The 24,405-nt window shown below is 41.9% G+C and overlaps 1 protein-coding gene across 2 annotated transcripts in view; it reads left to right on the forward strand.

Moving 5' to 3' along the window:
- The window catches only part of ADAMTSL1 (ADAMTS like 1), a gene marked incomplete at its 3' end in the record, with an annotated part of 404,822 nt that overhangs the window by 209,289 nt on the left and 171,128 nt on the right, over positions 1-24,405 (forward strand). The gene's annotated exons all lie outside the window — the stretch shown is intronic.

Here is a 24,405-nt window from a genome sequence, read left to right on the forward strand (position 1 = left end):
CACAATTTTATGCTGTCTGAAGAGACTAGCCTGCAGATACTTCTTTGGAACAAATCTCTGTGGAAGCTAAACCATGTTATCGATGATTCTGGTTTCAAAGAGAGAGGTTTCAAGAACCAGAGCCAGACTTTCAAGTCTGCTGATGGGATGAAGACTGTTATAAGATAAGGTCACATCCTAGATATGAAAGGGAATGCTGTTCCGGAACGATATTTCTTCTACTTCTGCAAGGTAACACAGAAGAAGTAATGTGTTGCCTTCGGGAATTGACAATAATTTGCAGATGTGGCTTATTTCTCAGTCAACAAATGCCTTCCTTTGAAACTTAAAGGATACAGACTGCAGGCCAGATCAGGGTACTTCTGCTGGTCACAAAGATGTCCCATATATTGATCTGAATGGCAGGCCTGGTGTCCCTTTCTGACCCAGAAAGGAGGAGAGCCACTGGGGCCATCTTCTCCATGACATCCAGAAAAGCCATCAGCCAGTAAAATAGAGTCACAGGCTAGATCCAGAAAAAACTAGATCCAGTGCCTAGAATCCTGAGAAGCCTCTTTCCTATCCGTTTGACCTGGTCCCACATCTCCAACCTAACCTCACCATTCTCCAGTTGGGCGAACCTAACTGCCCGGGCAAGGGATACTAACCCCTTCTGTTTGACTCCATTCTCCCCAGATCGGAAAAAGCCAACTGGTTTTGGCATGGGCAGCCTGTAAGGGCCTTGGATAGGGGGTCCAGAGGTTTTCCTCTGAGCTTCATCACCCACCAGCTGTGTGGCATTGGGCAAGATGGCTGCCCTTTCTGTTTCCACATGTACAAAACGAACGGGCTGTGTCTGAGGTCACCACATCCTGCTCAAATATCCCATGACTCTTTGTTAATCTATAGGCAGACCCAGCGAACGGCTACTGCCGTGGGCTGATAATTGATGTCATTTCTGTTCCGCTTTTTTACTGTCACTTTAAAAACAAGCCTAAGTGTCTAACCACATTCCGGGGTTGTAATGACATCCACATGCGGTGATGGGCTGAGAAGTCAGCACCCAGGACCAGCTGAAGATCTTGTGGGATTTGCAGCCACTAAACCCAGTCCTTCCCGGGCAGCAGAAGGGATAGGACACAGAGTGTTACTTCCCATCCTCAAAGTACTGACCACGGTTAAATTAGATGAGCTTAATTTACTCTACGACCTTTATACTGACTCCAAGACAAGAACTCTTGTTAGGCTAAACTTTATTGCATTTGCTCCAGATAAACTCAATGCTTTGATCTCCCACCAGCCAATTGTCAGACTGACAGGCAAAACCTCTCCTACAGGGCACAGCCAGGGGTTTCTTGGGTGAACCATCCACAGCTGAGTGTGTGTAGACTGATGCTAATTAAAACAATAGAGAGGGCCAATGGACAGTGGTCTGAGATGACTCACTCTCTTCATCTCGTGTTAAAGAGCCAAAATCAGATTTTCATCTTAAAAGTGAGAGATGAATGGAGGTGCATCTCCTATGAGATATTTCGGTATGATGGTGGGGGAAAGCCATCTTTCATTCAGAAAGTAGATATGAGATGTGCACAGAAGGGAAAATGGGTTTGGTAGGGACATAAGAGTGTGTCGTTTTCCTAAGCACCTTCTAGAAGGTTCCATGGTTAGTAATTTAAATCTTTAATTCACAATTCTTATTGTGTATGCATGAGTGTACCCTTCACATGTTAGGGTGTCCTCTGGTGGGCTCTTGGTCTGTATTGATATCCATGTGTTCAGAACACCATAGCATTTTCTCTGGGACAAACAGAAATGATGTTTCTAGTCTTGGTCTCTACGTGTATGTTTCTGAGAGGCAGCTGCTGGTTAAGAGCTGAGGCTATCCCAGGCAGTCGTCAGGGAGCCACTTTTCCTCTCATGTGTGGTCAGAGTTCTCCAATCACATGAACACCATAGGCCCAGAGGGCATGTGCCATCTGGGCTATCTTTCTAAGATTAAATGTACCTTCTCCTGACTTTAACTCTGTGTGGATGGCTGGGCTGGTATCAGAAGCGTGTGTCCAACTTTCTCCAGGTTTAGACAGATACAGTCTCGCACCCAGCTCTCCACAGCAACAAGGGTATTTTCAAGCTGGAGGTATTCTGATTGTTCCTCTGTGTGTGTGTGTGTGTGTGCGCGTGCGCGCGCGCACGCACGCACGCGTCTGCTTGTGCATGAACATGGACTGCCTCCATTTCTAGGGCGCTTTAAAAAATTGTAGTTACCTATTGAAGAGGACTATATTTTAAAGTCGTCCCTATCAGCTCTAAGTCCAAATTCTCCTCTCTGTGGAACTAACAGCTGACATAATGTTTGACACATGGCAGGTGCTTATTAAGTATTTATTGAATACGTGAGCATAACAGACTGGACCAAGTGTATAAGGAGTAATATTTAGATCCAAGTATTAAGATAGCTGGAAAGACACCAGTGTTCTCTCTCCTGTCCATTGACCTACCCCCTCTCTTCCACCCACCAGACGATGCTGAAAGTGCCATTATTAGAGTCCCTTCTATAACTTTAAGGCTTTAAATACCAATTGAAAATATAAGTAGACTTAGGAAAAGTAATCCCTTATGTTAGCAGCCATGGATAGCAAAGTCTTTCTAAAATAAGAGTAAGTGGGCAAAGTCTAATGGAGGAGAGAGTGGACATAATGGAGGTTGAATGAATTGTTAGCATTACCCAGGGAGCAGTTTGTTGGGAGAGATGGAAAGCAGTGTATCTCCCTTAACAACCTTGCCTAAAATTGGCAAGAAGGAAATAGGACCATTTTTACTCATGAGCTGACAAGAATATTGCATCAACACTGAGAGCAAAGAGGCTATAATTACAAGGAAGAAAAATTATTTTGGTTACCTTTTCCACCATCTGAGTAATTTGTGTCTAGAAACCCCTCCATCCTGTTCACCTTCATGGGTGGGTTCGACCAGTTTATAGGAGAAATGTCCAAAAGGAACTAAAATCCATCATTAGGAAAGAGGTTGGCCTCCTTTTCCCAATAAGAAAGCTTTCTGAGTATTATAATTATGCAAATCACTCTACATGAATATTCTCATTCTTTAAAAGTCAAGCATAGCATAAGTAATCAAGGAAGAAAGACGTATGTCCCCTTCAGTTCTAGAACCTTCTTCTCCCCAGAGATAACCAGTTAGTGATTTGGTACATATCTTTCCAGACTCTTTTCTATGAATATATATGCGTATATGAACATGAACAGATACATACAGTTTTCTTCCCTTTGGATCGTATTATATATATTTCTTGGCAACTTGATTTTTCACTTAATAATATGTCCTAAAAATCTTCCCCATCCATGAGACCACTAAAATAAAAACTAGCAGATGGATTTTGACCTGTATTCAGATATGCTCCATTATGTTTAGCTACGTGACCTTTAAGAGCTTCTATACCTTTTTGGATCCTCAGATTTTTCATCTCTAAGATAAGATCATAGTAAGAACTCAGAAAAATTCTCTTTTTCTTCTCTTTCATTTCTTGGCGAGATACACTTTTAGTTTGAAATAAAACATCTTTTTTTTTTAATTTCAGGACTTAAGTTTGATTAGATTTTCTCTCTTATTCAACTAAGTCTTAATAACTAAGTTTTACTGACCATCTTCCTGGTTTATACTAGCAATGACATGAACAGCCCAAGGAAAGCCAGAAAGCACTACCTTTAAAAAGAGAGAGAGAGAGAGAGAGAGAGAAAGCATGACTGTTATTAATTATAAGCATTTGATAGCTTGGCCAGTGTGTGTTGAAAAGATTTGGTAAACGTACGTGGAGGAGGGGAAAGAAGTAAGCAATGAAAGCCAGATGGCTGAAAATGAAGGAAATTCCAGGCAATTTCTGCAGCTTTGTTCTAACATACTTTTTAAACTAAACTTTTATTTCTGTGCAACAGAGAACAGCTGAGTGGTGCAGAATAGATAAACAGTGAAGGGAGAAAAAAAGCCCATAATTCCAGGAACAGGACTTGGTTTCTGCCCCTCGCCCCAACTCTAGTCTCTTTTCTCAGACCTGGGGTTGTTCCTCCAACCAGCAAGAACTATAAAAGAAGTTTGAGAATCCCTATCTGAGACGAGAGAGTTAAGAAAAACGTCTTAAAGGTCACAGAGTCTCCTCTTTAAAAGCAAACTTCAGAATGCCTGTTTTATTATACACTAACAAAATCCATGCGTACTAGCAGCAAATGATTTCCAATTTCTAATTTTCTTTTATATTGGCTGAAAATGGCTAGAGCAGAAGGTGTTGCCTTTTTTACATGACCGTGTTTTAATTTATTTGATGGAGCTTTCAAAGTTTTGCAGGCACCTTCCCCTTTGACAACTTGTTTTAAGGGTTACTGTTTCAACATGCTCTCCAAATATCGGTTTATCTTCTGCTGTGTTCCCGAAGTTTCCATATGCTGCCTTTTGGCTCTGTCCATACCAACTTGTAAGCACTTAAAGCAAAAGCACACCAAAGCTCACTGGCGTCCACAGAAATTGAGTCCAGATTTGGAGGCCATATTCAGGCGCCTTTGGAGAGTTAGTGCTATTACTATCGTCATCCTCATTGGTAACTCCAGATGCATAATTACACCGTCTCTCTCTTTTCTTCCACTGATGGACAAGTTACAACAGAGGAACCTGCCAAGACCTGTTTCTTTACTATTGGACCTGATTGGCCCAATGGCAGCCTCGGTTATTTCTCTCCCCAGGAATGCGTTGGCCCAGTGATCAGAATCATTCCCAGCAGCATTTTGACATCAACAAGGATAAACGTCACATGTATGCTCGCCTCAGGGCTTCAGTCTCCGTTTATGAAGAGAGCCCTTTCCATGGTTACACATCACCGGTTATATCAACCTCCAACCTCCGTAAAATGAGCTTTGATGGTATTAGAAACTGTTTTGCGTGCAGAGATTTAGTCACTGCGTGAATCTGGGCTAAAAATCGAGGGATCAAATCTACCTTCCCATCACGTCACCTGAAAGCACAAATGACTCATTCTAAAAAGATAGAAACATCAGCTTTAGGAAAATCCTTTCAATTAAGTCCTAAAAGGGAAGCTTTCCTGGTTTCTTAACAGCTCTCTAATTGGACAGCCCTTCAGACCTCATGGTTCTGCTGGGCTCTGGGAAAGTCCTTATACAGGCCATTGAATGAGATTAACCATCTGCACACACACACACACACACACACACACACACAAATATGACAGAAAATGTTTTAGATCTCAATTTAGTAAAATGAACGTGCACTAGGCTTCTTCAGGTCCTACAGTCTGCTTGTATTTGGACCTCAGAAATGACTAGAAGACAAAATCTGTCACTGGTTTGTGGAGGAGAAAGATTTCAAAACAGTAACTGCTGTGGAGGAGGCAAGCACAGGGTTCTGTGGGAGCATGAGGCTGAGGGAAGACTTCCTGGAGGAGGCGACGCCTGTGCTGAATCGTAAGGTATAAGTAGGAGTTGCCTAAGGCGAAGAAGAGAGAAGAGAGAGACATTGCAGGCAGAAGGAAAGCATGAACAGGAAGGAAAGGCAAGAGTGGAAGCTGTTATTAGAGAGTAGGCAGGGGCCAGATCCAGGATAGCCTGATAGGATAGGTTAAGTTGTTCGGACTTTATGTCCTAGAGGTAATGGAGAGCCATTGAAGGGAGTTACGCAGGGAGAGCAGAATAGTCAGATGTGCTTAGAGAAAAATTCTGTTGGGCTGCTCATCCAACAGAACAGAAGTGCTAACGGTGGCTATTTTGGATTTCATGATTGGCACCTGTACTTTTTCTCCTGTAGAGTCACAAAGAGTATGCTCTATGTGAGCCACACTGTCACATTTTCCCTGAGAGTAATAATGACCTCTTGCCTGGGGTATGTGAGCATTTTCCTGTGCTCCCACAATCAACCCAGTGTGGTGTGGACTCAGCCTGTCCACCTGGCAGGAAGATAGAGCCCCGGGCAAGGGTATCATGAAGGAGGAAATGAGAGGAACAGCTGGATGATCCCTGGGTCCTTCAAGATCTAACATTGTGTGATCCTTCAAAGGTAATAATAATTATCCAGAGAACTGAAGCTTTCCAGGAACAAAAAAGTGAATTCTAGTAGGAAAATACCTTGAGTCAAATTTAAGTTTGAAGATAAAGCTTCTTTATTAGTCAAAAAAAGGAATTGGCCTTAACTATAAATTAAGGAGCCATGAAAAGTCTATAGGGAACAAGACTTAGATTTCCACAAGAAAAATGTAGACAAGTGCAACCAGGCAACAAAGATAGCTGAACACTGACTTGATGAATATTTTTTAAATATTTCAGCGGTGTTTGTCCATGTGTAAAAGAATAGAAAGAATTCTACCTCCCTCGGTTTAGAATTTTATAGTGCCCTTTAACATAACTAGAATTTCTCTTCACTCAACCTCCATTAAACAAATTTATTGAATTCCTATTTTGTGCTGGGCATTGTATTGAGGATACAGTGATGAAAACACCCACTCTGTTCCCTGAAGCAGAGTTAGGGGAATGGTCCTGAAGAACCCATTGTGTATTTCTTATCATGGCTACTTTCAAGTGCTCCTTCTAAAGATGGTTATTAAACTAACCATCCTCCCATGTTCTTCACTGCTCCAAGAGCTGACGTATCTGAACCAGTCATCAATCCCGTTGCATGTAAGACCATGAGGATGGAAATATCACCACCTGATAGCTCCCTGTTGTAGATATGGTGATGAAACATTGGAGTTTCACAGTTCACAAGCCTTCCAGCTTACAAATCAATCAACAGCTGTAGAGTGGAAACTCCCAAAGTAAATCTTTTTCACTTTTTTTTTTTTTGCCTTTTCTTATAAACCAGTGTTTCTAAAGTCTGAAGTAATAATTTAAGGGCAAGCAATAATTTGGCCAACACTTGAAATGAGAATTATTGCTGCCTAAGTGTACCTGATGCCTTCTTTGGAAACTTTGAATGAAGGCCTCATGTGCAATTTGAGATGGAGGGCTTTTCTGTGACCTTAGCATTAGAAATCTGCTATGTTATTATATTCCTTAAACTTGGAAAACAAAGAAGTAAGAAAAAGACTTAAGAAAGAGATAGCGAGGGGCGCCTGGGTGGCTCAGTGGGTTAAAGCCTCTGCCTTCGGCTCAGGTCATGATCCCAGGATCCTGGGATCAAGCTCCCTGCTCAGCGGGGAGCCTGCTTCCTCCTCTCTCTCTGCCTGCCTCTCTGCCTACTTGTGATCTCTGTCTGTCAAATAAATAAAAATCTTAAAAAAAAAGAAAGAGAGAAAGAGAGATATTTAAGCAACATAAAAATGAAGGACTGAGAAGGAGAATGCCCTGATTTGTGCCTAATAACCTGGGGGATACAGTTGAGAAACAGTTCATCCTCCTGAAAGCCTTTTTCTTGTCGTGGCACCAGCCCAAGGTCAGGCAGTTAGGTTATCTGTCACGGTCTGTCACAGAGCAGAGCCCAGCCAACTTTCCTGTGGTGAATCATTGTTCTTCTTTCAAACCTGTCTTTACCATTCCTTTTTTTCTTCATCATTTTGTCTAATTTTTCTTACTAAAGCTTCAAGGAATTTCTGTATTTGTGTTTGTGACACATTGAAGCTTAGAATGATCGCCTTTGGATTAACAAAGCTCCCAGACCCACCAGATGCTCCTTGGTTTCTCATGGAGCTTTTTATTTCACTTACTGAGTGACTATCCACAGGCCGTCAGCTGCATGCTAGAACAGCTGGATGTGGTGTGTTCTCTGTACACTGGGTCCTCAGTGGGTGGGTCCTCAGTGGGTGGATGTAACGGCCTTCCTAGCTGGCCAGAGAGAGCTCCTCAGGTGATTCAAAGATCTGAAAATGGCCTCCTACCGTGGTTGCCTCGAATCTGACACTTATTCAGCTATCAGTGATGGTGTGAAATAACAAAGCCGTGGTTTGCTTTGATGGCGTACATGCCTCTGGGAGAGGTAGCTCATGATCATCTTAGCATAATTTTTTTTAATCAGACATCCTATCTTTCCTAATAAGACTCTTGGTACCCAGGGAACTTGACTTCTGGATAAGAACCAAAAGGAAACTTGGTGATGCCAAAATTCAATACTCCCCACCAGGAAGAGGAAGACTGCCTGGAATAAGGGAGAAATCATAGGTTTTGAGATCAGACAGATGTTGGCCTCCTCATTTGTTTTGTGGTGTTAGGCTGGTTACTTTAACCTCTCCAAGCTTGGTTTGTCCTTAACTGTAAAACAAAGATCATTGTCCGAACCACAGACAGGGGTTGTAGGATGATCATATGTGTAAAACACTCAGCTAGTTCCTACCTCATATAATAGAGACACTCACAAAAAACAGGAGTCTTCCATCCCTCTTAAATCTCTATGCAGGAAACCGTACAATGTAAGAAAGCCTTTGTATTCATTTTATAGTTGTTATAGTTTATTCCTAAACTTTCTTAACCAGCTAGCCTAGGAGCAGAGCAAAGGGGAGGGTATGGATAGAACCTAGCTTCAAGCTGAGTTTCTTCAGTGGCTCTGGAACAAGAAGAAGAGAAGCTGGTTCTCATGGATTCCACCAAGCCTACCAAAGGCAGCAGCTGTTGGGACATTCCATTTAACTTGAACACCCAAACCAGTAAGGAGTAAGGTGTGTTTTTTCTAAGAATGGTAATGGGATGATGAAGTGGGAGCAGGGAAGATAGAGGCCAAATATTCGTAAAAGTTAATGTTCTATATGATATTATTATTGAAAAAAAGTCAGGCCCATGGGCAAGGGAGGTGTGAGTCCTGGAAATGAGCAGCTGTGTCCTTATGGTCAGAAAAGCCTTTAATGAGTCAGGAAGAAATCAGGAAGCGTGTATAAATGATGTTATTCCTAACCAGTTGTCTCTTCAAATACTTGTGGGAGAGGGAAGAAAGAGAAGAAGAAAGAAAATTTAAAAAAAAAAAAAAAAAAGTAAAGGAAAGAAGTAAAATCCAACCCAGGGTACAGATAAGGTATAGGGCATCTTGTGCCCACATCCTTGCTAACTTTCCCAGGCCATCTTTGAGCAATGTAGGCTTTCCTGAACAGCTTCCATTTTGGGGGGCTTACAATATACCAGACACTATGTTCATCACTTTACATACATTACTTTGTTTAATTTTCTGCACGGTTTTATGAGGACTTACTATTCCTAACCTAACTTTACACCCAAGGAAACTGAGTCTTTAGAAGGATCATATAACTAGCTGGTAGCAAGTTCAGATTTGGAAAAAGCCATGTTTATTTCCAGAGCCATTGCTAAGGAACTTGTGGTTTGGTCTTTGCCTCTATTAATGATGTTTATACATCCTCCGTCTGTCCCTCCATCCCTCTGTCCATCCTTTTAACCACACCTCCCTCCCTCCATCCATCCTTCCCCTACCCTATTCTAGACATGGGAATTACACAGTGAAAAGAACCAGTCCTCTTTTCCCATAGAAGGTTATAACCTAGTGAAGATCACCCAAACAAGTTAACAGCCTCTTCTTTCTTTATCTCCAGCAGATAACCTTCATCTCTCAATTACCAAGGATAGAAGTAGACTCCCTAGTGCTTAAGGGACAGCGAAAACTTTATTACAACACACACTTCTCGGGGCAAAGCCAATATATAGGAAATGAAACAAGCTGAAAGAGAGACTGAATAGACCTAAAGTGAATATCTTAAAATCCAGACTGTGTCATTAGACAAAGCACTCGGTTCCTTAAAAAAAAATAAAAATAAATAATTATAAGGGAATACTAACTCATCCAGAGAGACGCAGCCTGGACTTATGAATCTGGAAGCCAACTGGCTATTTTGGAGCCTTGCATCTTTGTTCTGCCACTAACAATCGCTGGCTTAGTTTATGCTTAGCTGATGGCCTGTTCATGTTGTAAAGGACCACCACCATTCTTCTCTTATACATGTGTATGCATGTCTCTTTCTCCACTGCTGCCCAGGGTCCCTGACTCCTTTCTATGGCACTGTCTCCTCTGACTCTTTCTGAGCACCTCTTTTCTACACCAGACTTAATTCTAATTACCTTGCCTTCTGACTACCCAAAATCCCAGGTGACCGTTCTCTATGACTTGGGCAGGGCTGAAATTTTTTCAACCCTTTTTCTCCCACCCCCTTCCCATTTATTTGGTTCAACTCAACTAAGAATTAGGAAAGCAAAACTACTTAAACTAATTCACACTAAAGTGTAAGGGGCTGTTCCCAATCATTCATTCCAGTCTTAAAAGCATGGGCCTGGGAGTACAAAATCTGAGATAATATCAGTTCATACAATTTACTCACTCCTTGGCCTTGGCAGATGGTTTAACTTTTCAGAACTTCCATTTCTTTATCTTTAACTCTTAGGTAATTGTTGTGAGGATATGTATATTAAGTGCTTAGCATAGTACTGGGCACATATTAAGTACTCAGTAATTAGTAACAGGTGTTAGGTGTGTTTTTTTCTGACAAGTGGGCTCTCACCTTTTTTTTTTCCTAAAGGAAGTAGAGACAAGCTGCCTAGTGTGAGCCACAAAGACCTGACTATATGTTATTCTAAAAGCTCCAGCCCCTGGGGAGTGGGTACTTTCTGCTGGTTAGGGGAAAAGCCAACTCAGTTCAGCAAATATCTGTTAAATTCTTGCCCTATTGTCAGGTCTGAAGGAACAAACACATCTAAGACTTGATCCTGGGGCTAGGCACTAACATTTGTTGGTGGCTAGCACACAAACAGATCATTACAATGCAGTCATAATGGCCATGATAGAGATTGAATGGCTGTTGTCTGGGAACTGTAATAGGAGTTACTGAATTCAGATCAGGGAAAGGGACTCAGGAAAGATGACCATTGAGCTGAGTCTCTTGTTCTTACAGATGTTTAAATATTTTTTCCTGAAACTCTAATTAAATATGTAATTGGTATACTACTTGGATATTCCTTCTAAGGTCCTGATATAGGCATTTCAAAAGCTTTTGGGGCCGTTTTGTGTCCTGCCTTTCTGTCCCCTTTCAGTCTTCCAGATAAGCCTAAAATGCTTGATTCCTCCATATTATAAGAGTGTATCTGGTGGTTCTCAATTAGTTACCAGGGAGCTGATACATTTATGTCCCAGAACCACGTAACATAATAGCAATGATGCCAACTGTTTAAAATAGGCCAGATTAACTTCCTGCCAGCTTTATTGAATCTCTGTCCCAAGGGCAATACTGGAACATGAAGTCTGATTATTTTTCTGTAAGTTGCATGTCCTCTCCAAGGTACCATGCTGCCCTCAGACAGCCCCTGATGCCTCAGGGTTTTCGAGAGAGAACCTAGGACATAAGGCATTGTATTTGTGTTGGATCTTCAGGCAGTGGTGGAGAACTATGGGCAACAGAAGGACCTCTCACTATGTCTCATACAGTCTCTGCCATTTCCCTCTGTTGTAAATTCAAGATGAAGAACTCTTGGGTTAGATAGTTTTACAAAGTTCTCTGAGTTCTGTGCAACTTGGCGTTGTGTAAATACAAGATACTGAGTTATTACTCTCTGTTACTTCTTCTTTTAAGCCACCGCTTCATCTCTTGCCATGTGAGATATTCCAGAAGGTTGGTTTTCAGGGCCCCACTGTCCAGTTGGTCCTCCAAACACTTGCTTATGGTGCAGATGCCATCAGAAGATTTGCTTAGCACACACAGACAGCAGCATTATGGAGAAACCTCAGTTTGGGAACTGGCCCTCAAATTGTTTTTGCGATTTAAGGAGTAAAGACAAGGGAAATTTATATTCTGGACGTGGTAAAAGCCCACATGCCAAACATGGGTTTCTCCTTTATTAGAGTCAAAAGTGTATGTGGGAGGATTCTGTAGATCATTGTTGAATATGCCCAGGGTGCTCTTGGAGAAGTTGAATTACAGCTCCTGATGCTAGAAAACGACCCTTACACGTCACTGACGGATTTACCAGGGAAATTTTCTGGAATTAAAAAAAATCTCTGTGGGTGATCTATTGCCCATCCCACCCCTCACACCACCATACTTTTCCTGCCTCACCTCCTTCCCCAGACTAGCAACCCAGCAAAATCAAAGATTGCAATGCCCATGGCGTGTACCATTTTAAGCTCTTTTAAGCCGTGGAAAATCACAGAAGGAAACTGTTATAAGCCAGGTATTTATTGATGTAAAATTCACCACAACTAGACAGATACCATTTATCAATGCTCTTTTTGTGAGGAAAATGATGCCAGAATTATAATGTGGGGGAGAGGCTGATAGTGGAGCCAGATCTTCCTCACAAGATACACCCCACGGTCAAGCTCAATTTTGTGGTATTTTTTTGCACTAATGGTGGGCGATTTGTTTGCAACGGGGGGCGGGGGGAGACAGTAAGATGACAGTTGGGGGGGCAGAAGAGCTTCCATTTCTCTCTTCTCTACCCTAGGTTACCTGTTAGACACTTCCATGAGCCTTCTGAAGGCACAGCCCAGGCACACCTAGAAACACCTTCCGTGAAAATGGGCACCGTCGTGTACTTTATCCTTAATTTAATGGAGGTTGACAATATAACCGACCCATGGTGGAGTGAAGTAAAACCACATGTGGGCTGGCTTGACCCTTCCTTGATCTAGAAAAGAGAAGTGCTGTTTTCCAGCTCACCCTTGCATACTTTACTCCTCCAGGAGGGAAGCTCTGCAGGACAACGTTGGCAGGAGGTAGACTACTTTTCACCACACATAGTCTTGCTGCAGCTGTGTATCTATCTAGGTCTAAAAAGTAGGCCCAGGGATTGTATCCCTTTCTCCTGACATATAGAAAGGTGGTGTGTTGAAATCTTACGTACTTGGCTATGATATATGGTATCTTGCTGCATCTTTTCATACTCAAGAGTGTAAAATTCCTTTCCATCATCTCTCTGAGCATAAGTGAACACTAAATGTAAACCTATCCCACCAGCCAGTTCCATAATTGTTTAATTGTTTGCCACCTATCACATTTGATGACCTCGAACCCTCCAAATAGACAAACTGGTGTCTGAATTGGGTGTGTCTTCTGAGCATCAAATGTATCCATTTGTTCACAAAGAACTCTCTGTGCCTGAAGAATCAATTGAAAAGATGAAGTGTGGGTTGGGTTTCTACTCCAAATACCATGCCCATGGCAGATAATGCTGAGGGGTCAAGAGACTTCAGCATTAGTCCATAGCATTGGGAATCCATGTTTCTTGTGGCCAGCAATTTTGCCAACCAGTTATTAGAAGCTGGTTTCTTTCACTTTTGGTGACTGAAAGATCACGGTCACTTGGGGAACTTGGTGGACATCAAATTCTCATCACTTTCTGGTCTGTCCTATTAGAACTTTTAGTACCAAGAGACCATAGGGCTTTATTCTTTACACTCTAAAAAGCCACAGAGTGAAAAGGAGTTGGGCTGACAGACTTATCTAGAATCTAAAAATTTGATAAGTGAGTCTCCCTTGGTAACTGGGGTTATAGAATCCCGGAATGTAAGTTGGCCCAATTCCCATAATTTTACCTGTGAAGAAAGTGAGGTCAAAGGTACTAAGTGACTTGACCCAGTAGCCATGCCTAGCAGAGCTCAAACTAAAAGCCTGAATGACAATGTTTCTCAACTTAAAACTCAGTGTTTACCATAAACAGGTAGAATCCAGAAATTGATATTGTGAATCAGAATTTAGATCTAGAGCCAGACTTCCTGGGTTCAAATCCTGGCTCTGCTACTTAACAACTGTGTCCTTGAGCAAGTCACTTTACCCTCCCCCTGTCCTCATTTCCTTATCTATAAGATGAGGATAAAATAATACCTACCTCAGGGGTTCTGTGCAGCTTTGATGGGTTAATATATGTGCGGCACTTATATGAGTGCCTCGTTATTGAAGAGTAGATTCATCTGTGTAAGAGTTTTCCAGTGCCAAAGATACACTATGAGATGGAGTCAGGTGACAGAATAGGGGACCCAGATGGACATAATATACTCTAAACTAGACTAAGAAAGAATTCTTTTTCTCTTTATCTCATTAGCACTGTATTTTATATACAGCTAAGGAGATACTAGTTACCTCAGGTAAAAATCTTTTATCCTTTCCGAAGATACTGGTATCAGTCAATAAGAAGAACATTCTTTCCTCTTTGAGAGTGAAGAGCAAAGGATAAGGGGTTAGGAGGGATATGAATGGAGAAGGGGAAAAAAGTCCACTGCATTCATAGAGCACAAGGATTTTTCTAGTAATTTAGTATGAATAAATAATAAGCAAGAATTAGGAATTCAGTTGACCTGCATGTGGCACAATCCTTTGGAGCTCATGGATTCCAGTGTTCCTACTCAGAATTTACTTACTGGGTTGCCCTACTATTTCTCTTTTCCCAGCTGGGAAAATGGGTGGCAGGCTCTGAGGATCTGAGGACAGCTAGAAAGTTCTCTGTGGCCTGGGAAATGAAGCTAAACCCTTAATTATTATAAGTGTGGGATAAAGCAAGTACAACCAAATGGCAAAACAGTTCCTCTAATTTGGATATAGTAATAGCAGTAATTCCAAGGAACCACAAAGCCCATTTCTTTCTGTTGGCCTCTGTTGGGTATGAGAAATAATACTGTAACAATAATGACTACAATAATATTGATGCCAGCTGCTAGGTGGTATTTTGCTCTGATCACCTGTACAAACTACAGGCTAACAGGTAAGAATACAGTTAAGAATTCTAGAGGCAGAACTCTTAGAATTGAACTGTTCAATTCTATATACACACACACACACACACATATATATATACTATATATATATACCCTATATATATATACACAAATACACACACACACACACACACACACACACATATATATATATAAAATAAAAGTACTTATGTCTTAGTTGCCATGAGGATTAAATGCGTTAGAGCATGTGAAGTTCTTAAAATAATATCTAGTACATAACAAACATCCCAAAACTATTGGAAGCTGTTTTTGTCACTGTTGTCCCATTTTACAGACAGAGATATTGGCATTCAAAATTGCTAACTTGCAAAAGGTTATAAAACACAGGTAGAAATATGTTCCAACCCCAGTCTGCTGGAATCCACAGTCTGGATCGGTCTGATTCCTTGGCATCATGCTCGAGGGCCTCCTACTTGATGAACATAACTCAGGGATTTAGGGCAATTCGTCACTAGTATTTGGATCCAAGTGTGTTTAAAAATAGTGTTCCAGGGATGAAAGTGCTAGCAATAAATGAGCATTGTGGATAATCAAAAACAAATGAGGGGTTTAATAAGCCAATATAAATCCTAATGTGTGGATTTAAATTTATTCAGACTTTAGCCTGATAATAATCCCTTAACTCACCCTGAGATAACAAAACATCAAAGAGGGAAACATGCATTCTACTTGAAGAGATCTTTGAACCTAAGTTGAAAAATAATTTTAGGTCGTTTTTGTGTGGTCTCTTATGAAAACATTTATGAAAGACCTCACTCTTACTCCTCAAGTAAACAGCCTTCAGGGCTGGAAAGTGCACGGGTTGCTGTTCTCTATGTCCTATGGGTGGAACATCTGTGCGTGTGTGTGTGTGTGTGTGTGTGTGTGTGTGTGTGTGTCTTTCTCCCCATTCCAGCACTGATGGAATGAATCACACCCTTCATCAATAGCTAGCTGCTTCCTCTTCCTGATTCCTTACGCATCAAACTCTGGAGACTGAGACAGGGAGATCTCTCCAGGGGAGATGGCTCTATCTTTTGTTTTCCTCTGTCAAACTAGGTTTGAATGGAATTTGTGATCTGATTAAAAACAGTGGAGAGCCTCCTTGAAGCACTGCCTGTGTTCCCCTGTGGCATAGGCCTATTGGAATTCTCACCAAAGCCTGACAACTTTTAGGATGGATGGGAAGGGAGCAGGCTGGGCACCTGTTCAGCAGCATCCTATGAGCTGTGAGTTTGAACTGTGGTCAACTTAAGTCATCTTTGTCACTGGGGCATAGGCTGCCCACAGTGCCTCTGTTTCCCAGGCTCTATTACCCACCCCATACTTACATCAAGGAAAATAAGAGTAAGAACCAGAGCTTTCCAAGGACTTCCTAGACTTTCTACTCTATATTCTTTCCAGCCCCAAGCATGGAAGTAGATAAATTAGCATGCCCCAAGGGCATCATGCTTTCCCACACCTCATTCTTCCTGGAACACCCTGTTTTTACTTCTACTTTGGCCTGACCACCTCTTACTCTTCAGCCTCAGCTCAGATATCACCACCTTCAGGAAGCTTCCATGACTCTATGTCTTCGCTCTTGGCCTCCAGTCTACAGTATTATACTTCCCCAATTTTCCTGTTTATCTGTTTCATTCCCATAGACCCCACAGAAATACAGTCTGTGTCATTTCTTCACATTGAACCTGGCCACAAAAAATGCTTAAGAATCACTAGTTGAATGAATAAGTAAATGAATAGCACATATTATCGTGTCTTGTAGTTGTTTCCAAAAGCCCTTCAGGTCAAGAATTTTTTTTAACTCTGTGTCCCCATCATTCGGCATAGTATTTAGTACACGGTACATTTTCAACAAATAAACACATGGCTGTAGACACACATACATAGGTGAATGGTGCAGCACATGGGTGGAAGAAAAAATTCAGTCTACAAAACCAACAAAACAAGTATGATGAAAGGAAAGAAGAGGCAGACTCTTGCTGGAGATAACAGAATCGGGTTTGCACATTCTGATATAAAGGACTGACCTTCCCAGGCATTTCCCTTGCAGAGAAACCCCATGAGTATAAATGTCCAGAAAGGTTTCTGTTGACGGTATAAACAAATGGATTACAACTGCTCAAGAGAACTGACTCCAGGAAGTGTATTCGTTTGCTGGACTACTGTAACGAAGCACCAGTAGCTGGGTGTCTTAGAAGAGCAGAAATGTATTCTCTCACAGTCCTGGAGGCTAGACATCTGAAATCAAGGTGTAAGCTCCTTCTCTCTGTCTCTGAACCTGAACCTGGAGGGGAGGGATCTTTCCTTGCCTCTTTCTAGTTTTGGGTGCTTTGTCAGAAGCCTTTGGAGACAATTGGCTGGTAGATGCAACTCTAATCATTTTCCTTGTCTGTCTCTGTGATCAGATTTCCCCTTTAGCATTGGTGGTATAGTGGTGAGCATAGCTGCCTTCCAGATTTCCCCTTTTTATAAAGACCCCAGTCAGTCATGTTGGTCGAGGACCCACCTCAATGACCTCCTTTTAACTTGATTACCTCTGTAAATACCCTACTTCAAAATAAAGTCACATTCTGAGGTCCTGGGGGGACATTATTGACCCATAATAGGGATAAAATCCATAATTGAGGACTTTTAGTGAGGAATGTCACCTGCGAATCAACAAATAGATGGATTCCCTTAACTCCAAAATACTTGATCCCAACTCTTAAAAGCCTTCTATTCTACTTGGGATGATAACTAGAGAAAAACATGTAACCAATAGAATTCCATCAGATAAGATGCCCCATCTCTTTAGTGTTCTTACATAACGATGTAGTCAGTGTTGTGAAATGTAAACAAGGGCCAAATGAGGGTAAATTTGATAGAGTTGCAAAGAGAATACAGTCAATATGGGTTGGAATCAGAAACTTTCCCTGAAGAAGGGCTTGAATCAGACCTTGAGACAGGAACATGGACAGCTTTCTAGGCAGAAGCTGGAAGCAAACTCACAGGTAGAAAAAGGGAAAATGGTGGGTTGGGAAGCCAACACATGGTTAAGCTTGGCAGAAGCTTGCTTTATTTGAAGGAAGTAATCTGGAAAAGGAAAGGAGTTCATTTAGTGGAAGACCTTCAGGTTGGATGTTAATTCATTAAGGATGTTCATCAATTAAGATAAAGTAGAGAGAAGTAGGAATAAAAACCAAAAGATTGTTAGAGGATGAAAAAGAAAACATTTGTATTTATGGTCTAAGTAAATCCTCCTCTGATCTGACCACAAGGAGAACAAGCTTGCAATTATTTTTAGTAGGAAATTTCCACCTAGAATCCTAAGCAAGCCAGCTGAAATCTCAAACTCCCAAGGGCAGGAGTGATTATGTGGATCATCTAACCTTCCAACCTGTTTCCCAGGCAACTCCTATCTGAGTCATAACAGCCAGCAGAAATTCTATCTCATTGTAATGTGCAATCACCTAGAAGACAGGGTGATCAGAAAATGGGAAGTAGGGCACCTGGGTGGCTCAGTCAGTTAAGGGTCTGCCTTTAGCTCAGGTCATGAGATCAGGTCCTGCATGAGGCTCCCTGCTCCACAGGGAGTCTGCTTCTCCCACTGTCCCTCCTCTCACTCATTCTCTCAATTTCTCTTTCAAATAAATAAAGTCTTTTTTAAAAAATGGGAAGCAGAATTTAGATATTAACTAAATCAAGATGCCTTCAGGTAAATAGGCACATGTGCATTTCTTGGACAGTGGCAGCTCATAGAGGTCTTAGGGGTATAAGAGGGGAGGCTGAAGATACTCTGTACATTTGGGCCTAGCTTTAGATCCATTTGCCATTCAATATGCTCCATGAAGGAGGTGTGGTAGTAATGAGAATGAGGCAGTAATGAGGTAGTAATGAGGCATGGTAGTAATGAGATAGTAAATCTTTATGTTGCTGCAACCACTTTTTAAGGAACTAATTTTTAAAAAAAGAAGAAGACTTGACAGTTATTTGCAACGTTGATAATATTTTTTTTTTTTAAAGAACTGATTTGGAAGGTAAGGCAAACTGTCCTGGTTAAAAGAGTCACTTTGACCACACTGTTTTCCAGTGGAAATGAGGGCTTTGCCATCTCAGGTGTTTGGTAATCCTGACTATAAATATTTTTATGGAGCCAAAACCTCGTGCCAAACCAGCTGACTTCCAGGAGAAGCCTGGCTGTATCTCCTGTTTCCTGAGCTCTGCAAGCTACTCTTTTACAAAGAGCCCTGATTCTCATGGTGCTGTTTATCATATGTGCTTTTGGTTAATTTTTGGTCTTTAAACATATTTTTACTCTCTCTTATCTAATGCTTCCTTTGATCTTTTCATTTATCTTTTCCTAGGCCATTTGAAGGAGTTTTCTAAAATACAGTTTGTTTGTGAAGCTATCAAATCCATCTGCTACGGCATGTAACTGTTTTCCTAATCTTTTCTATCTTCCTGTGCCTGTGACCTTCACGATTCCCTCCTCTTGTCCTTATCCGGGTAAGATTAAGCTGAGTTCCCTTCCCAACTTTGGGGAAATCACTTGTCTCTTTGAGCTTCAGCTTGCTTATCTATGAAATGGAGATAGTAATGCTTGTTTTGGGTACTCCTGAGGTAGAAGGATCAAGCAATATCACATAGATTAACAGACCTTGTGGATTGCAATTAGCAATATAAACGTAATTGGTTATGAGCTCCGTGCTACCTGTCTTCTGAAATTCTGTAGTACTCGTGGTTCAGCCAAATGGCTTAGCAATGAGCTTGTTGCATTGCTATCACCCAACATTGTCTGCTATGTCTCCTGGGCGTTTGTCAGTTCTATCTTTGCTGAAAGCATGTTGGAGGTCATGAGCATGTTTCCCACATCCAGATTTGTCACACTGCTGAGCAGTGAAGGCTTAAATGATAAGTTAATGCAGGCAGGTCACAAACGTCCATTCCCTCAGTCTCCATAACATATGGCTACTCTACCTGATTCACTCCAGGAAGAGTTCTCACTCTACTCATTTAATCTCTATCCTCACAATAATCACCCACGGTGATTATTTGCATTTAGCAAATATTTACTGAGTAATAACAGTTCATATTAGCTAATGTTTAGAGAGCCCTTAATCTGTGCCACTGTCCTGATGCCCTTTTCATAGATGTTCTCATTTAAGCTTCATAACAACCCTTTGAAGTGGGTATTGCTATTATTCTCATTTTATTTTATTTTAAGATTTTATTTATTTATTTGACAGACAGAGATCACAAGTAGGCAGAGAGGCAGGCAGAGAGAGAGGAGGAAGCAGGCTCCCCGCTGAGCAGAGAGCCCAACGCAGAGCTCAATCCCAGGAGCCTGGGATCATGACCCAAGCTGAAGGCAGAGGCTTAACCCACTGAGCCACCTAGGCACCCCTATTCTCATTTTAAATATAAGTACATCATCAAGTAACTTACCCTAGGCTGAGCAATTAGGGAGCGGCACAGTACAGTTCATTCATGGATAATCCAGTTCCAGAGCCCAGACTCTTCTACATTATGCTGCAATGCCACCTTGAGCCTCTACAATGAGCTGGGCATGGCAGTAGGTGCTGGAGATATTAAGATGACTAGGTCACAGCCATTGCTGCCTTTGTGGAGTGCAGTCTAGTGAGAGAGACGGACATGTAGACAAATACCTACAATGTAATGAAGCTGAGTCTAAGGGCAGAAAAGAATGCCTTCAGGAGGAAAAAGACAGTAGCATGCTGCAGAGGGAAAGGTCTAGCTCTGCCTCATGGGAAGGAGATCCGAAAAGGACTGGGAGGAGGGTAGTGTTTAGAATCTAACCTGGAAGTCAGAAGAGTTTGCCAGCCAGAGAAGATGGGTATTCGTCTGCTGGTACTCAGCAAGGCTGAGTGTAGGGGGTCCCTAGATTAAGTCAGAAAGGTCTATTCAAACTCCTTTGGGAAGCACACTACAGGCAGTCAAGGAATTGAACCCAGGCTTGTGGGTAACCAGGAGCCAATGGATGTTTTTTATAACTTATTTTGAAATCATTTTAGTTTTAGAACATGCTACAAAAATCATAGAGCTCTCTTTTACCAATTCCCTTGTTTCCATAGTCATTAACAAAATAACAATATTATTTTGGAGAATAGTTTCAGGTGATATACCATTGCATCTCAACACTTCAGTGTTACTACTTAAGTACAAGGATGCTCTCCTAAATAACCAGAATATAACCATCAAAACTAAGAAATGGCATTAATTCAGCATCACCATTCACCAGCTGTCCCAGCAATGTCCTTTAGAGGTCCAAGATCCAATCCAGGGTTCCATGTTACGTTTGGTTGGCATTTCTTTTTGGACTCTTTATATCTGGGACAGTCTTTCCTCATCTTTCATATTCTAGGTATTTTTGAAAACCAAATGGCAATGACTTTGTAAAACATCACTCCTTTTGAGTTTGCTTGATGTTTCTTCATGATTTTTTAAATTTTTGATGGAAGTGTGCTACATCCTTCTTAGTGCATGGTATCAAGAGACAATGAATGATGTTACATTCCATTCATTTCTGATGATGTTATCTCATTATTTGGTTAAGATGATCTCAGCCAGGTTTTCACTGTAAAAAGAATAAGGACATTGCACTTATTATTAGGAAGTGACAAATAGGTATCTTTACAGAGAGATAATCTGAAACTAAGTTAATACTCTATTCCTCATCAACCTTTTCCTGACCAGCATTAGTATTCATTAATGGCTCTTGCCTGAATCAGTTATTATTATGGTTGATAAACAGCAACTTTCTAAATTCTATCTTCCAGATTATTAATCTAATTTTATTAATTTTATTATTAATGATCTTCTAGATTATTAATAGGCATTCTTTAAGATACAGCTTTCTTATCTTGTTTATTTATAAACTTCTATTTTACTCAAAAGATTAAAATCCATTACTATCAAATTGTCCCAGACATGGCCGGTGGGAGCCCCTTCAGACTGGCTTCTGTGTCCTTTTGACATAAACCCCATCATTCTTTGAACACTTCCCAGTTTTCTGACACAAGATATTCTAGGCTCACTTTTTTATTTTCAATTCCTCTGCCCTGGAGCCATTTCTACAGGAACTAATTCCTTAGTAGAGAATGCTATTTACAATCCAAAATCTGGGCACTTGATATACTTGATTTTACTGAAATGCCATTGCTTTTAGGCCTCTCAGCAGAGAGATCTAAGAAATATTGTATGCATATTTACATACATTCATTTGTATCTGTTGATATGACGATGTCTCTCTGAGTACCTGTCCATTTGTTAAAAACCATGAGTTCATACTGTTTGCAATAGCAATCCAATTCCACAAGGTTTATTCTTCCCCCTTTCCATATTTGCAGCTCCCTTCTCTGACAGTAAGAAATGGGTCTCCCATTCCCCTTCATGTGTTTATGTATTTGTTCAGTCTTCCCTGTATGTTTGATCTCCAGGTACACTGGCCCGGTGCTAAACTCTGTCACATGCCAGTGAACCGCTCCACACTAAGACTCAGACTAAAATTCAGTTCCTACAAAGAGGAAAAAAAAAAAAGAAGTTGGGGTGAGGAGCCAGTTAGAAAGTTCAGGTCCAGCCACCATAGTGACCCCTCACCCCGGTGACTGCACTGGACCACAGCTGAGCCCGGAACATCCTGGTCTCCGCCCCACTGAAACCTCAGCTCAGACTTCAGTGAGGTTTTTAATCAGAGGAAGCAAGTGACCAGAGTCACGTTTTGGAAGCACTGGGCTGTGGATAAGTCGGAAACTGTAGGATATAGAGATAAATTAGGAGCCACCAGTAATAGTACAAAACCTTAAAGGGGCACCTGGTCCTAAACAATGTCACGGTTGGAAAGAGAGTTTTCTTCGTCCTGCCTGAGCCTTTCGAAAGCTGCCCATGCTCCATGGTGTCTGGTTTACTGTTGCTTGATTGTTTTCTACCTCCTGACCTCAGAGACATCCTAAAAGAAACAGAGGGACCTTAAAAAATCATGGGATAGTAATGTTAGGTAGATGTGTCAAGTTGAAGGGTTATGCACAAGTTTAAAGAATGTTGCTAACAAATAATTGAAATTTACATGGTGTTTCGCCTCCCAATAACTGCATCTTTAAATTTTGAATAAAGAAACAAGCCCCAGGGGGGAGGAGTCAAGATGGCGGAGAAGTAGCAGGCTGAGACGACATCGGGTAGCAGGAGATCAGCTAGATAGCTTATCTAACCATTGTGAACACCTACAAATCCAACGGGAAATCGAAGAGAAGAAGAGCAACAATCCCAGAAACAGAAAATCGATCACTTTCTGAAAGGTAGGACCTGCGGAGAAGTGAATCCAAAGCGACGGGAAGATAGACCCCGGGGGGGGGGGGAGGGGCCGGCACCCGGCAAGCGGCGGAGCGACGGAGCACAAAACCGGGACTTTTAAAAGTCGGCTCCACTGGGAGACATCGCTCCAGAGGCTAAACTGGGGGGAAACCCAGGCGGGGTCAGCATAACCCCAGGACCCGCGGGGTCACAGAAGGACTGGGGGTGTCTGAGTGCCGCAGAGCTCGCAGGTATTAGAGCGGGGAAGCCGGCTATAGCGACAAAGCCGAGGAGTGAGCTCTAAGCCCGGGGTTACCTTGTGCCGGTCGCAGGCTGGGTGGGCTCGGAGCGTGGGCGGAGGCCACGGAGACAAAAGCGACCCGGCGCTTTTCTCCAGCTCCAACAATTGACTGCTTTCCTCCAGGCGCGACCGCAAGCCAGGGAGGCGGGACTGTTGGGCGCTTTGTTCTGAGAGCGCACTGAGGAGCGGAACCCCAAGCTCTCGGCTCCTCCGGGCCGAGAGATTGGGAAGCCTCCATCTTCATTCCCATCCTCCGGAACTCTACGGAAAGCGCTCAGGGAACAAAAGCTCCCGAAAGCAAACCCGAGCGGATTCCTTAGCCCGGCCCCTGGCAAGGGCGGTGCAATTCCGCCTGCGGCAAGAACACTTGAGAATCACTACAACAGGCCCCTCCCCCAGAAGATCAACAAGAAGCCGATCCAAAACCAACTTCAGTCACCAAGAATAGCGGAATTCCACAGCAGGAGAAAGCAAATCCTACCTGGACAAAATGACAAGGCGAAAAAACTCACCTCAAAAAAAAGAACAAGAGGCCGTACCGAAGGCTGGAGACCTAATCAATACAGACATAGGTAGCATGACAGATCTAGAGTTCAGAATGACAATTCTCAAGGTTCTAGCCGGGCTCGAAAAAGGCATAGAAGATATTAGAGAAACCCTCTCCGGAGAGATAAAAGCCCTTTCTGGAGAAATAAAAGAACTAAAATCTAACCAAGTTGAAATCAAAAAAGCTATTCATGAGGTGCAATCAAAAATGGAAGCTCTCACTGCCAGGATAAATGAGGCAGAAGAAAGAATTAGTGACATAGAAGACCAAATGACAGAGAATAAAGAAGCTTAGCAAAAGAGAGACAAACAACTACTGGAACACGAGGAGAGGATTCGAGAGATAAGTGACACCATAAGACGACACAACATTAGAATAATTGGGATTCCAGAAGAAGAAGAAAGAGAGAGGGGAGCAGAAGGTATATTGGAGACAATTATTGGAGAGAATTTCCCTAATATGGCAAAGGGAACAAACATCAAAATCCAGGAGATGCTAAGAACGCCCCTCAAAATCAATAAAAATAGGTCCACACCTCGTCACCTGATAGTAAAATTAACAAGTCTTAGCGACAAAGAGAAAATCCTGAAAG

This window comes from Martes martes (assembly GCF_963455335.1).
Source record: "Martes martes genome assembly, chromosome: 12".
NCBI classification, from domain to species: Eukaryota; Metazoa; Chordata; class Mammalia; order Carnivora; family Mustelidae; genus Martes; species Martes martes.